Below are 13,032 nucleotides of genomic sequence, written 5' to 3'. Positions count from 1 at the left end.
TCAAAAGTTTATTTCCCTTTTTACATATAATTTTTAACAGTATTGATTTTATATATTTAGTTGATATTTTGAGCTGTGTGTGAATTTCTGAATGTCATATCTAACTCATAAATTGAGCTTCTTATCAATACATGGTGCCCATTTTTAACATATTTAATAATCTCATTATTAATTCACACTTATCTGATGTTAATATGCCATTTAGTATCTACTTTTATGTGGTTTTCTTCTGTGCATTTGCAAATTTTTTTAACTTTTATTTTGCACTTGGTTTAAAAGTCATTTTATTTAATTTATTTATTTATTTATTTATTTTCTTTTTTTATAATGATTTTTTATTATATCATGGTGACTAACATAATAAAAGTCATCTTAAGCAGTGCATAGTTATTTTCTCTAACCTAGTAGGATAATCTCTGATATTTAATAACACATTTACCTTTAATGTAACTATATATTTATATATTATATATTTTCATATTTATAAATATATTATTTATTATATATATTTACTTATATAAAAGTTTTACATATATATACACACATATATGTACACACTTGATTTACTTTTTAATCATTCTTTAATTCTCTTACCTGATGAAAGCTTTCTCCCACCATTCTTTATTTTGGCTAGTTTGATCTGTATTACCGTTAATTGTCCTCTTTTCCCTAGTTAATCCAGTGGTTCTATGGTACAAATCTATCCTTCCACTGCTGTGCTCCTCCCCAGATGAGAAGAAACCATTAGACTAATGTGACTTCTAAATTTCCACCTGCCCTGCAGTCATCTTTAAAAGATTCTCACCTTCCTTCCATCTGGCTCTGATGTTTAGCCAAGTTCCTATTATTCTACTATTCTTTGTCATATATCTATTATATTTCAAAAATCCTCTTCAGCATAAATATTACCAGGTGAGACACTCCATTAATACTGTTTTAGACTTAAACTCACATACATATGGTAGATAGGAGAGAGAGAGAATGGAAGAGACAGAGGGAAGGGGGAGGAAGAGAGCAAGTGAGAGAATGAGAGAGTGAGTGAGCAGAAAGGTTGATTACTTACCATGATCCTTCTTCATCTTTCCCTCTCTCCAATTCTAGTTTGGGTTAATGCATTATTTTGTTTATGTCTTTTTGCCAAGTATTTCCTATGGATATAAGACATAAGAGATAAAATTTCTGGATCCTTGAGTTTTGCAAATATCTTTCTATCACTCTGACTGATGAATGATATATTTCTTAGGTGCATATAAAGATATTGAGTTTCAAGTTTATTATTTTTTTCATTATGTAGATTCTATTCACAGTCTTCCAGCTTATAGTTTCGCTGATAAGAAACCTAATATCAGTCTTATTATTTCTACTTTTATAAATTATTTATTTTATGTAATTGGAAGTTTGTAAGATTTTCTGTTTATCCATGGAATTTAAAAAAATTTACCAATGTATGATTATGGGTTGTATATGTGTGTGTGTGTGTTCTTTTGGTCTTGCTTTAAACTTGGAAAAAAAACCTTAAAACTACAGAATTTCATATCAAGAAATTTTTTAATTGTGTAACTTTTTAATGTTTGTCTCTCCTTAATTTGGTCCTTTTAAAAGATCCTTTGTAACTATTTAAATTTTTTCTATATTAATAGTCATTATCTATATTCTAATTATTTTCTCTCCTTATTTATGATTTTTGCTTTCCTGGAATTTTACTCTAAGTTTTATGATATTTCTTCCATTAATCTTCCAGCTAAGAATTTATCTAACCAATGGTGAAAATTCTTTCAATTTATCTCCTAACTACTTGCAGTTCAGGAAAAAAAATAATAAATTCCACAAACTGATTTGTGCTACAGAAACATCTCTCCAACAACACTGAACCTTACTTGAGCCCTGTAATCTTGGAAAACAGTGAAGGTGAAGAAATCTTCTATCGTTTGTGTTCTAGGAAAGAGCTTAGGGCAAAGAACCACCCATTCCCATATGACTTAAAGAAAGCTCATGGATGCCCCATGTATATACTTATAACAGGACCAGACATAAGATATTTTCAGATTTCCATTCTTGGTCTCTAAATGGTGGGCTGATCAATTGGAACAAAATACTTGTTAACCAAACTTCAGTTAGCATTTTCTCCTTCCCTGAAGTTCTTAAACTTTTGCCTGTCTTCAGCCTGAGCGAGCATACCTGCTCTTCTCAGCCTCTCCTGAGAATAAGCTGGCCTTAATGTAAAACATTCTTTAATCTACCATCAAATCGTGCCACCTCCATTCATTTCACTCGCTCACACCTGGTTGTTTCTAAACTTGTTTACTTCTAAGAAAGAAAAATCATTTTTGCTTCACCCTGGGGACACCTGCAGTTCTTATAATCGTACTGTTCTGCCTAACACAACGGTGCCCCTCCTGGCCCCGGTTGCAATCGTGTCCTTCCCTTTTCTTGCAACATCCTTTCAAATACATCTATCATTACTAAGTTTAGTATTGATTTTTATTTTACACCCTAAAATTAATCTCTCTTTCTTTCTCTCTATCTCTCTTTTCCTCTCATTATTGTTCAAATTTCTACTTCTTTTTTCCAATAATTCCACTTTACTATGAATTGCCTGTTTGATGTGTTCAGTTTGTTTTTCTTTTCCATCTGGCTGCTAGAACACACAAGAACATTGACAAGGTTTCTGCCTACTCTTGGAGCTTGGCTTCAGGTACTGACTTAAGTGGGTCTCAAGAGGAATGGGAATAAGATCTTCCTCTCTTGTGGGCTAGAGCTCTACTGGCTTAGAAGTTGTCAGTCCCTTTGTCCAGGCACTAAGAGAAAGCTTTCCTCCTCCTAGAGTTGACTACAAATTTTACAGCTTTCCTAGATTTAAGGTTACAAGCTTTGGTCTCTATGATTTACTAATTTGCAACCTCTTGGGAATCATAGAGAATGCTGCCATTCATCTCCACACTTCATAGTGATTCTCCAGAATCTCTGTTTGGAAATGTATGCCCTAAGACAGTCAACCTGTGGTTTCTCAGTTATCATTTCATCTAAGGAACAAATCTCTTTTAACTATTTTCTTTAGACTACACTATACCTCTTATCCTAATTTTCAGCTCCAAAAAGCTATTTGATTGTAGAGTCATTAGTAGTTGAGAAGCACAGTTAGTAGCAAAGCTTTGTACTGCCATTTTCTGGGATTTCACAGTTATCCCCTTTAGTGTTAATAGATTCCCTAATTATCTATCAATACTATGTGATTTCAGGGTTCCTTAAGATACGGAAGTATTTCCAATGAGTTTAAGAAAAAGAGTTTGAATGTGATCCCAGAATGATCATTAAAGGCAAAAGAGTGAGAACTCTGCTGGAAAGAGGAGATTCAACACTATTTGTAACGCTGGGCAATTATCAAGCTAAGGAACTTAGGCCTTGCTAGAGCCAGAGTTAAAACCAAGCTACCCTTCACTTAATAGAAGCAACTGACAAAGTGGTATCACCACCTTAAGCTAGCAAATTACCTTTGCCCTGGCATGTAACATTAAAAATGCTATTGCTAATGTTTATGGAGAATGCCCAAAGAAATACAGCTTACACCTCACTTCTACTGAGAATTTCTGAAAGAATTTGCTTGTGTGTACTTACACACACACACACACACACACACACACACAAAGTGAATATATCTGATACAATAAAAACTAGCTAAATAATTAGAAACTACCAAATATATATTAGAAACTACTACTGAGCAACAACTGAGTTTTTATTTCTAATTCTGTTGCACTCACCAGTAAAATAAGTAAAAGTACAAAATCTACAAATTTATTCAGGGCACTCACAACAACTAAAAATTGCTATGGTCTCAACAGAATTCATTACAAGGAGAGTGGAGAGTTTGGGGAAGAGTAGTCTACAAAATTGTCTTCTATTATAATCAAACCTGATAAAATAGCAAAGAAGTAAACATGACCTTCAATCAGCATAGAAGAGAATCAATGAAGTTGGCAAAAAGGAATAAGGAGGGGAAAGTACAATTGCCACCGAAACAGAAATGAACACTATTGAGTGGCCACAAGGCAGTAAGACTAGTGCATCAGCAACTGGAAGAATAAAGAGAATCTAACTCTGTCAAATGTATGGTAAAATTTGCTAGATGTTACCTACGGGAAATCAACACTTGGTTCCCCAGATAAGATAGTTTTTACCAATATCAATGAGTTTTCTTTTGATAGTTATGTATTTACAACTAGTGCAAAAGAGAATATGAAATCCTGATGCAAAGTTGCTAGGAAATCTGTGTTAAAACTCTATCTGCCACTGACTTAATTGAATGCTTTCTAGTCTATGCCTATCCTGAATTTAATTTAATAGAAAATAATATCTGTTGCACATTTTGGGATGATAAAACAATTTTGGCTAGTTGTATCTATTCAGATGTTAAATAGTATAACATAACTATCGAATAAGTATCAGTATAGGTATGAAATCCATATTTACTTTAAGACTATCTTCATCCATATTAATGACCAGAAATTGTAAACCATTTGAAACCAATGAAGCCAGGAGTTAAGGACAAAACACATTGTAGAGAAAAACAAACCATAAAGAAACTGAACCCAAAGTTATCGCAATAAAAATGTTTCTGTGCCACAGAAACAAATAAAAAAGAAAATAATATGTATAATTATATAATAATTTTGAAATAAGAATACAGTTTTACAAAAATATAAAAATAGACTTAAGAATTAGAGGGAAAATAAATAGATCAATAACAGTTGTAGAAAAGAAATTTATATCGTTAAAGAATTATCTTCAAGAAAGTGACTGAATTCAGATGAATGCCATCCATTTATTCAAAACTTATTTATTGATCTCCTACTCTGTGCCAGGTACTGAATAAGGTGCTAGGCACCCTGTGGTGAACAAACCCTGTGTGGTGGCTGCCTTCAATAGTCCCTTAGACTATGCGGGGGGAAGGTGACTAAATATTATGGTTTTTTATGAGACAAGATTTACAAAGGAGCAATCTCTGATCTCATTTTGGAAAACTAACTGGAAGAAGTGACAGAAATGAGAATGAGTGTAGTAGTTAAATTTTTTGGCAAGGAAAAATGATAAGAAAATATAGATAAGTATCTGACCTGGGGTTACAGGTGAAATATCAAATGGATATCTGATGTATATAGTACAACAACAAAAAGCAACCACGAAGCAAAACTTGGTCAGATGTATTAACTAACATTTCTTCATATTAAAATATCATTGGGGAGCCTGGGTGGCACAGTTGGTTGAGATTTCCACTCTTGGCTTTGGCTCAGGTGATGATCTCAGGGTCCTGAAACTGAGCCCCACATTGGGCTCCCTGCTCAGTGTGGAGTCTGCTTAAAACTCTTTCTCCCTCTGCACCTCACCTTGCACTCTTGCTCTCTCTCTCTCTCTCTCTCTCTCAAATAAATGAATAAATCTAAAGTGTCATGAAGGTAAGACAAAGACAAATGGCAATAGATAAAATTGAAAAAAAAAAAACACATAAAACTGAAAAATATGTAAGGTACATGAAAGTTTAATATCTTAGTATATAAATTAACTTATAGTCAATCAAGGAAATCCAATACTCCTGACACAGAAAAATTTTCAATAAATATACATAGTCCATTCACAAACTATCAACGGAAAAGTTGTTGCTAGTAATAATAATGCAAATTAAAACAATAGTGTACAATTATATCTTCAAATTGCTGTCAATCAATACAAAAAGATAGTAATAAATGTTTAAACCTAAATAGACATTTAAAAATTACTGTTGGGAAAATAGTTTGATATAAATCTTATTTGACTTAACAAAAGCCATAAAAACTGTCAGAGCATTTGACAAAGTAAATATACCTTAAGTAATTCCTATTAAAAATATAGCACAATAGTTTATAGAGATAGGTATTTAGAGAATAATTATTAAAATACCTAAAAGTTGAAAAATAAAAGTGACAATCATTAGGGAAGTTCAAAAATTTTCTATTCGTGTTTACTGAGCATATGATAGTGTTCTTTCAAAAAGAGATATGTTTAAGTCTTAATCCTCTGGTAACTCAGAACATGACCTTATTTCAAAATAGAGTATTTGCATATTTAAGCAAATTAAAATTCTTTCTCTTTTTCTCCCCTCTCTCTCTCGTTCTCTCTCTCTCTCCCTCTCTCCCTCTCTATATATAAACTAAATACGTATCTCTCTCTTTCTCTCTCTCTAGTTAGTTAGTTAATTAGCTACTTTGTTAGTGGGTGCTCTAAGACATATATATATTTAAAGTATGGACTTAGTAACACCACCAACTAAAGATATCATTGTGCATCATCCACAGATCTTGTACTTTGAGTTCCATGCTGTGATTGGATAGGATTTTTGAATTGTCTTCCTTTGGGACAAGGAGGTAACAGCATGTTTGAAGGGTAAGGAGAGTAAACTGAGTATTTGAGGACTAGAAGTCTGCAGATGTTAGTTTTCAGGGCTGTTCATGAATATTTCGCTTGTCAGCTTCCTACAGAAACAAGTTAGTTTTATAATTCTACCTTTTAGTTGAATATGGCTAAATACAGTTAGTCTTGGACAAATGTAATTGGGAAAGTCCATATGGTTGGCCAATTAAATGGTGGTAAAAATAACATATGTGTGTCTTCTCAGTGAAAACTTGAAGAGACAGTAAATGGTTTCTCATGCTCCTCTTCCCTATAGCATTGCCACATGTAGCATTAGAGAGATATCAACTTCTCCATCAACCTGAATGCAAGTGTCTGGACGATGTGGACTAGTGGCCTTGGTGACCTCTTGTTGGACATGCCACAGAAGTGAGCAATAAATTTTTATTATCATAAGCCATGAAAATTTTGCAGCTGCTTTACTGAAGAAAACCTGATTGATAAAACAATTGTTATTATCCAAAAATTAGTATTACCAAAATAGGATAATTAAAATCTATTAAATTCATGCTTCAGAAAAACAGTTGACAATAAAGAAACTATAAAATATAGTGTTAAATAATAAAGTACAAACTATAAGATACGATTTTGTGAAAAACTGTATATGAGATATTATACCTATGTATGTTTATATTAATGTAGGCATGTGTGTATACTGAGATAAATACATGGATGGCTATATATGAAAATATAAATAATAGTTATACATGTGATATAATATTAGTTCTTTTTTTAACCTCTTATCTAAAGAATGTTAAAAAGTGACAGTCATAAAAATAAAACATATATAAATATTTTTCCTATAAACTAACAATGCATTCAATTTTTATATGCAAATTAAAATTATTTTCTTTTCTTGTTTAGGTTTTTAAATATTTGGCTTAACTCAATACATAAGAAAATTACAGTCTATTTTTATGGATACTTTTCAAAATGAGTTAAAGATGCTATTGATTTTGTTATTAGACTAAAATTGCTTTGATAAAGAAATATATCTCTAAAGACTTTGAAAGCATTATAAATGGACCAATACAATTTTTAATAGCTAAAATATAGTTCTCAAAAAAACCTCTTAGCTTCTACTAGGAATTTATTTTCCCTGTATGATTTTACTGAAGAAAATATTAAACTTTTGTGGCAATCCTATACCTTTACCAAATGTATCTTGATTGGGATGAAACTATAGTATCGTAGAGTTCAAATAAATGAATTCTTTATGTCATATTTTAGGACCAGTGTGGATAGAAAGTAAAGAGAAAATGAGGCAATTGATAGCTCTGTAAAAGATATTAGAAAGGTAAGCTAAATATCCTGGAATAGAATAATGTATTCACTATGTGTGAATGAAAAAGGATACGTGGCTTTGAAAACAGGTGCTGTGGGCATATGAAAGAGAAGACAAGTTTAAGAAAATGAATGTAAAGAACAAGAATAACGCTGGATCAATGTATGAATCTGTATAAAGACTGCTTTAGTTCTTAAAACAAAATTATAGAGAAGCTTGATATGGAAAGAAAGAATCTTACAGGGCAAAGACTATCAAGGATGTTTCTTGGTTCTTCTCAAGGTAGTAAACTAGCAGTCTGCTGGTCCCCTGATCCAGCACAAAATTAATAATAATAATAAAAAAAAAGAGTGGGGAATATGAATAACAAGAACTAACAAAGCTATTATGAAAAATTCTTGAAGAAACTGAAGGTTGACTTGAAGAGGAATATATGTTGGGTAGTGGCTGCAACTTAAAGCCAGTGATTGATGTAGCACTGAAAGGGTACATTTAAGGAAATGTTTAAATGTCTGCCCTTGACTTTTCTTCACATTGTCTTTGGATATTCTGACTGTCACTTAGCCAGTAGTTGAAGTAAAATCACAGCATAAAGGTCCTGCTGAAATCTTTGGCACAAACCATCTGGTTCCTTTCCTTTTCCACTTCTTTCCTTGTCTGATCGCCTGAGGCTGGTGTATTCCAACCTAAGGACATTCATCAACTTTTATCACCTTCTACAAAAGATTTTAAAGTGAAATGCTGGGGGTGCCTGGGTGGCACAGCGGTTAAGCGTCTGCCTTTGGCTCAGGGTGTGATCCCGGCATTATGTTATGGGATCGAGCCCCATGGGATCGAGCCCTACATCAGGCTCCTCTGAAATTCAGAGCCTGCTTCTTCCTCTCCCACTCCCCCTGCTTGTGTTCCCTCTCTCGCTGGCTGTCTCTATCTCTGTCGAATAAATAAATAAAATCTTTAAAAAAAATAAATAAAGTGAAATGCTGAAGAGTGAGAGCAAAGTGTTCTTCACTGCTTCCCTCTCTAAACACAGAACTGTGGATATAAAGGTGGCAGCATCAGGATTTAGGAGTCCCACTTAAAAGAAATATAAATGAAGAAAGTGTTGATGAAATAATGAGAATTAATTTCTCAGGTCTACAGAAAGATGAAAATGCACAAATTGAAAGGATTCATAGAATGACAAGTAGGTGAGATTAAGAAAATTCCATATGTAGACACATTACAGTGATATTTAGAAACACCAAGAAAAAAGTTCAAAAAGTTTTTGAAAAGAGAGAACAAATCAACTTTAAAAAACCTCATTCTTATTAGATGAATATAAGACATTTAGAAAACAATGCTGGATGGTAAAATATATTTAAAGAAAAAATATTATAATATATTTAAATAATGTTTTATTTTTAATACACATTTTATATAAAAACAAATGTGCATATTTATATATAAAACTTATATAAAATATATATAGATATTTAGATATTTAAAAATATTAGATATTTAAAAATATTAATGTATTTAAAATAAAAGTATTATAATGAAGTAATTTTTTAAAGATTTTATTTATTTATTTATTTTAGAGAAAGAGAGAGAGCACGGGCAGGGAGAGGGGCAGAGGAGGAGGGAGAAAGAGAATCTCAAGCAGACTCCCTGCTGAGCATAGAGCTGATGTTGGGGCTCAATCTCCATCTCAGGAGCCTGAGATCATGAACTGAGCCTAAACCGAGTTGGACGCTCAACCAGCTAAGCCACCCAGGCACCCCTCAGTAGGCATTTTTTGAGAAGCTTGATACGTTTTCTCTAAAATTTATATAGAGGGGAAGAGATCCATGATTGCGTGAGCTTAACTGCTAACCAGAAAAATAAATCAAGAAAGAGGGATTGTGCAACTATGGCTTTAAAATTAAAAATGAATAAATTATGAATATAATTACATCAAAATAAGGATTCATTACAATGAAGGACATCACTAAAGAAGCTAACAGATGATATATTGGAAGAAAACATTTATAATGTCCAAAAGAGACCAGAAAATGATACCTAGAATATGCAAGACATTTTTATAAACCAACAGGAAAATATTTTTTTTAAATGTGAAGAAAAAATTTGTAAAAAAGGAAATGCTTAAGACTAGCATGTATATGAAGAGAAGCTCAAACTTGTAAGAAATAGTGAAATAAAAGATGAAACAATAATATAATGACACTAGGTGTCAGCATGAATAGGTAACTGCTATGAGCAAATGGGTTTAATCCTGTCAACAATTCCTTTTTTTTTTTTTTAAGACTTATTAATTTATTTTACAGAGAGAAAAATTGAATGTAGAGGGGAGGGGCAAAGGGAGAAGGAGGAGTCTTAAGCAGGCTTCACACCCAGCACAGAGCCTGGCACAGGGCTCGATCTCAAGCCCCATGAACTCATGACCTGAGCTGAAACAAAGAGTCAGAAGCTTAACCAACTGTGCCACCAGGCGCCCCAAATCCTGCCAACAATTCTGAGAAAGGACACAGCATGTACCTAAGAATTATTCCACTAAGGAATTGAGAAGTGCAGAGTTAATCCACTAACTTCCACTTTCTCATTAGTTGCAGACTGCCCTGGAGACATGAAATTCTTGGCACATGCAGACATCGCTGAATGTGGGTTGAGCAGCTATCAGTGGTTATTGTCAGAGGAATGTAGGAAGCTGGCACTAGAACAGGGAAGCTATCAGTATGAATGACTGCTGGTAAGCATATGGGGCAGGGAATTTACAGTATCTGCTACAGTCCTACTTCTTGGCTCTGCTCAAATCCACTCATGACCCACAATGAGCCTACTCTGTCACTCTTCACGTTTTGTTGTAAGATTCTTTATTGCATTTCTACACTCTTGTAAAAACTTTTGTCCCAGACTATCTTTTCAAGGAGATTTGTATAGTAAAGAGCCTTGAAGACATAACAGAGGTTATGTCTCCTTTTAGAGAACAAATGTTAGGTAACAAAACAGCATTTCTTTTTAAACGATTGGGGTTTTCTATGTTTGGAGTTCCTCAGCTTTACCACAGCTCTACTGTGGGTGTAGCCACCAACTGTCTGTAATGCCCCATGGGACTGGGGAGAAAGGGGGACCAACACAAATACCAAGTTTCTGATGCTTGCTGTGCTGTCATTAATAATGTCCTTTGTCTCTAACACAGGAGGAGTCTTGTATTTCTTTCAGCATCTATAACACTGGCAGGCTCACTTGTTAGTTTGCGAGTAGGCAGACTCTCAGAACTTTCACCACAATTTTGAAAAAATGTCTTAAAATGTGAGGGTTAATAAAAATATCTGCAAACCCTTAGGCCTGCGGACGAAATTGGTTTTCAGCCTCTTCCTCCTCCATCACCTTTTTGAGACTCATGTCAATCTTAGTCTAGGTTATTTGCCCAGTGAGGTGACATGGACTTTTATTCTGGAGAGATCTAAGCCCCGGGTTAGCTTTATTTTCTTAGGCAGTGTTTCATATATCAACCTTTACTATAATAATAATGTATTAATGACCAAGAGGTGCCCCACACTTGGCTTACTAGTTTTACTGGTTTACTGGCCTATTGGTATGAGAAGTCAAAATGACAAAGTGGTCAGCAGTAACTAGGTTCAGAAGAACCCTGTGTCTCTAGTAAAAGTGACTCCCCCCAACACACCCTGCATCTAATCCAGGAAACGTCCTAAATCCCTGGGAACTTAGTTTCAAAGATAAAAGGCACAAATCATTATTCCGCAAGTAGACCACTGCTAAAGGGATCCATTCTAATTTCACACTCTGCTTTCTGATGCTGTATGTTTTGGTAAATAGAAACAATGATACATCATGCCACTTGGATAAACATTCTGAAGGACTATTCCCAACTTCACAATGCTATCCCTAAGCTGGATGCTCTGGCAAAATTTGAGGGGCACTTCCAATGTTTTCTCAGGCTGGCAGCTTCTGGGTGCCATGGTATGTAGTATCACCAGGGAATCCCACGGTAATCTACACAATGGCAAACTTCCTTTACCTTAAAAATGATTATTTTGATAGGAGATGATATTAGACTGAATACCATGCTGATACAGCAGCATGTTTGAAAGCTCTCTGGTAATGGCTTTTGTACCAAATCTGAACATCCTCTGCTCATTCCTATAGATCCATTCAAAGTTCTCCTCACCACATGTTTTTCCCTAATATTTCAACCTTGCTCCTTCCAGCTCACTGCCCAACTAAGCAATGTATTTTCTACTCTCCAAAGTTAATGTATATCTTTATCTCAGACTATTTCTCCCTCTGTGCAAAACTGATGATTCCATATACTGCTTGAAATTCTGCCCACTAGGATATTTCCCTTCAACATCATCCTTTAATGTTACTCCTTAAGTGATAGCAGTCCATTTTCAACTCACATATATATTTCACTGACTCATCCTTGAACTACTCCTAAGGATTTTCTTCCTCCGTCGCTGATTGTGTGAAACCAGTTATAGTTGAGGGGCAGGTATTGGTACGACAATTGTAGTTGATGTTGGGTTCTGTTCATATAACTTATTTGTGCCCTCTAGATCTACTAAATGACTATGACTCAACCATAATTGAGTAATTTTCATTATGCAATGGATTGCTACTCTGCTGAACTAAATTTATTAAGTGGTGTATCTGATAATCCAGCTTATGAAAGGCTGAATCAATTTCATAGTCTCTTGATGCAATATTTTCAGGTACTAAATCTGTTCTAGGGTTGAGTAGCAAGCTATAGGCTACTTTAAAGATCAATAGTAATTACTGTTTACTATTAATAATTTTCTACTGCAAAAGGCATGGCCTTGTTCCAGTACCCTAGAACTGGAACCCACCTTTGGAGTTGGCCTACACTCCTTATATGGATACTTAAACCTCATACAGATTCATCTCTTGTTCTGGAACTTGGAACAGGTAGCCCTTTGATCTCTCCCTTCCTTATTTCAGTAGGTCTCAGAACAACAGTGGAACATTCAAGAAGCCTTTTCTGTCAGTAACTAGAAAGAACACATTGTCAGATCAATAGCTGCACATCAAACACTAGAGGCTGCGTGGATTTATTCTACTAAACGTACCATATCTGACACAATAACTGCAAGTGGGCCTATTACTTGATTACATTTAGATAGCCCACCATTTTTCATCATGATTCACTTTTTTTCCCCTGTTGGCATTATATAAGAAAATTGAATAGAGATATAATGGAAACCACTACTCTTGAATCCTTTAAGTTTTTCAGGATTTATCTAAACTCTATGATAAATTCTCTTATTCCCCAGGTCAGGAGCCAA

This window comes from Ursus maritimus, unplaced genomic scaffold (assembly GCF_017311325.1).
Source record: "Ursus maritimus isolate PB19 unplaced genomic scaffold, ASM1731132v1 scaffold_11, whole genome shotgun sequence".
Taxonomy (NCBI): domain Eukaryota; kingdom Metazoa; phylum Chordata; class Mammalia; order Carnivora; family Ursidae; genus Ursus; species Ursus maritimus.
This window is presented reverse-complemented; position numbering follows the sequence as displayed.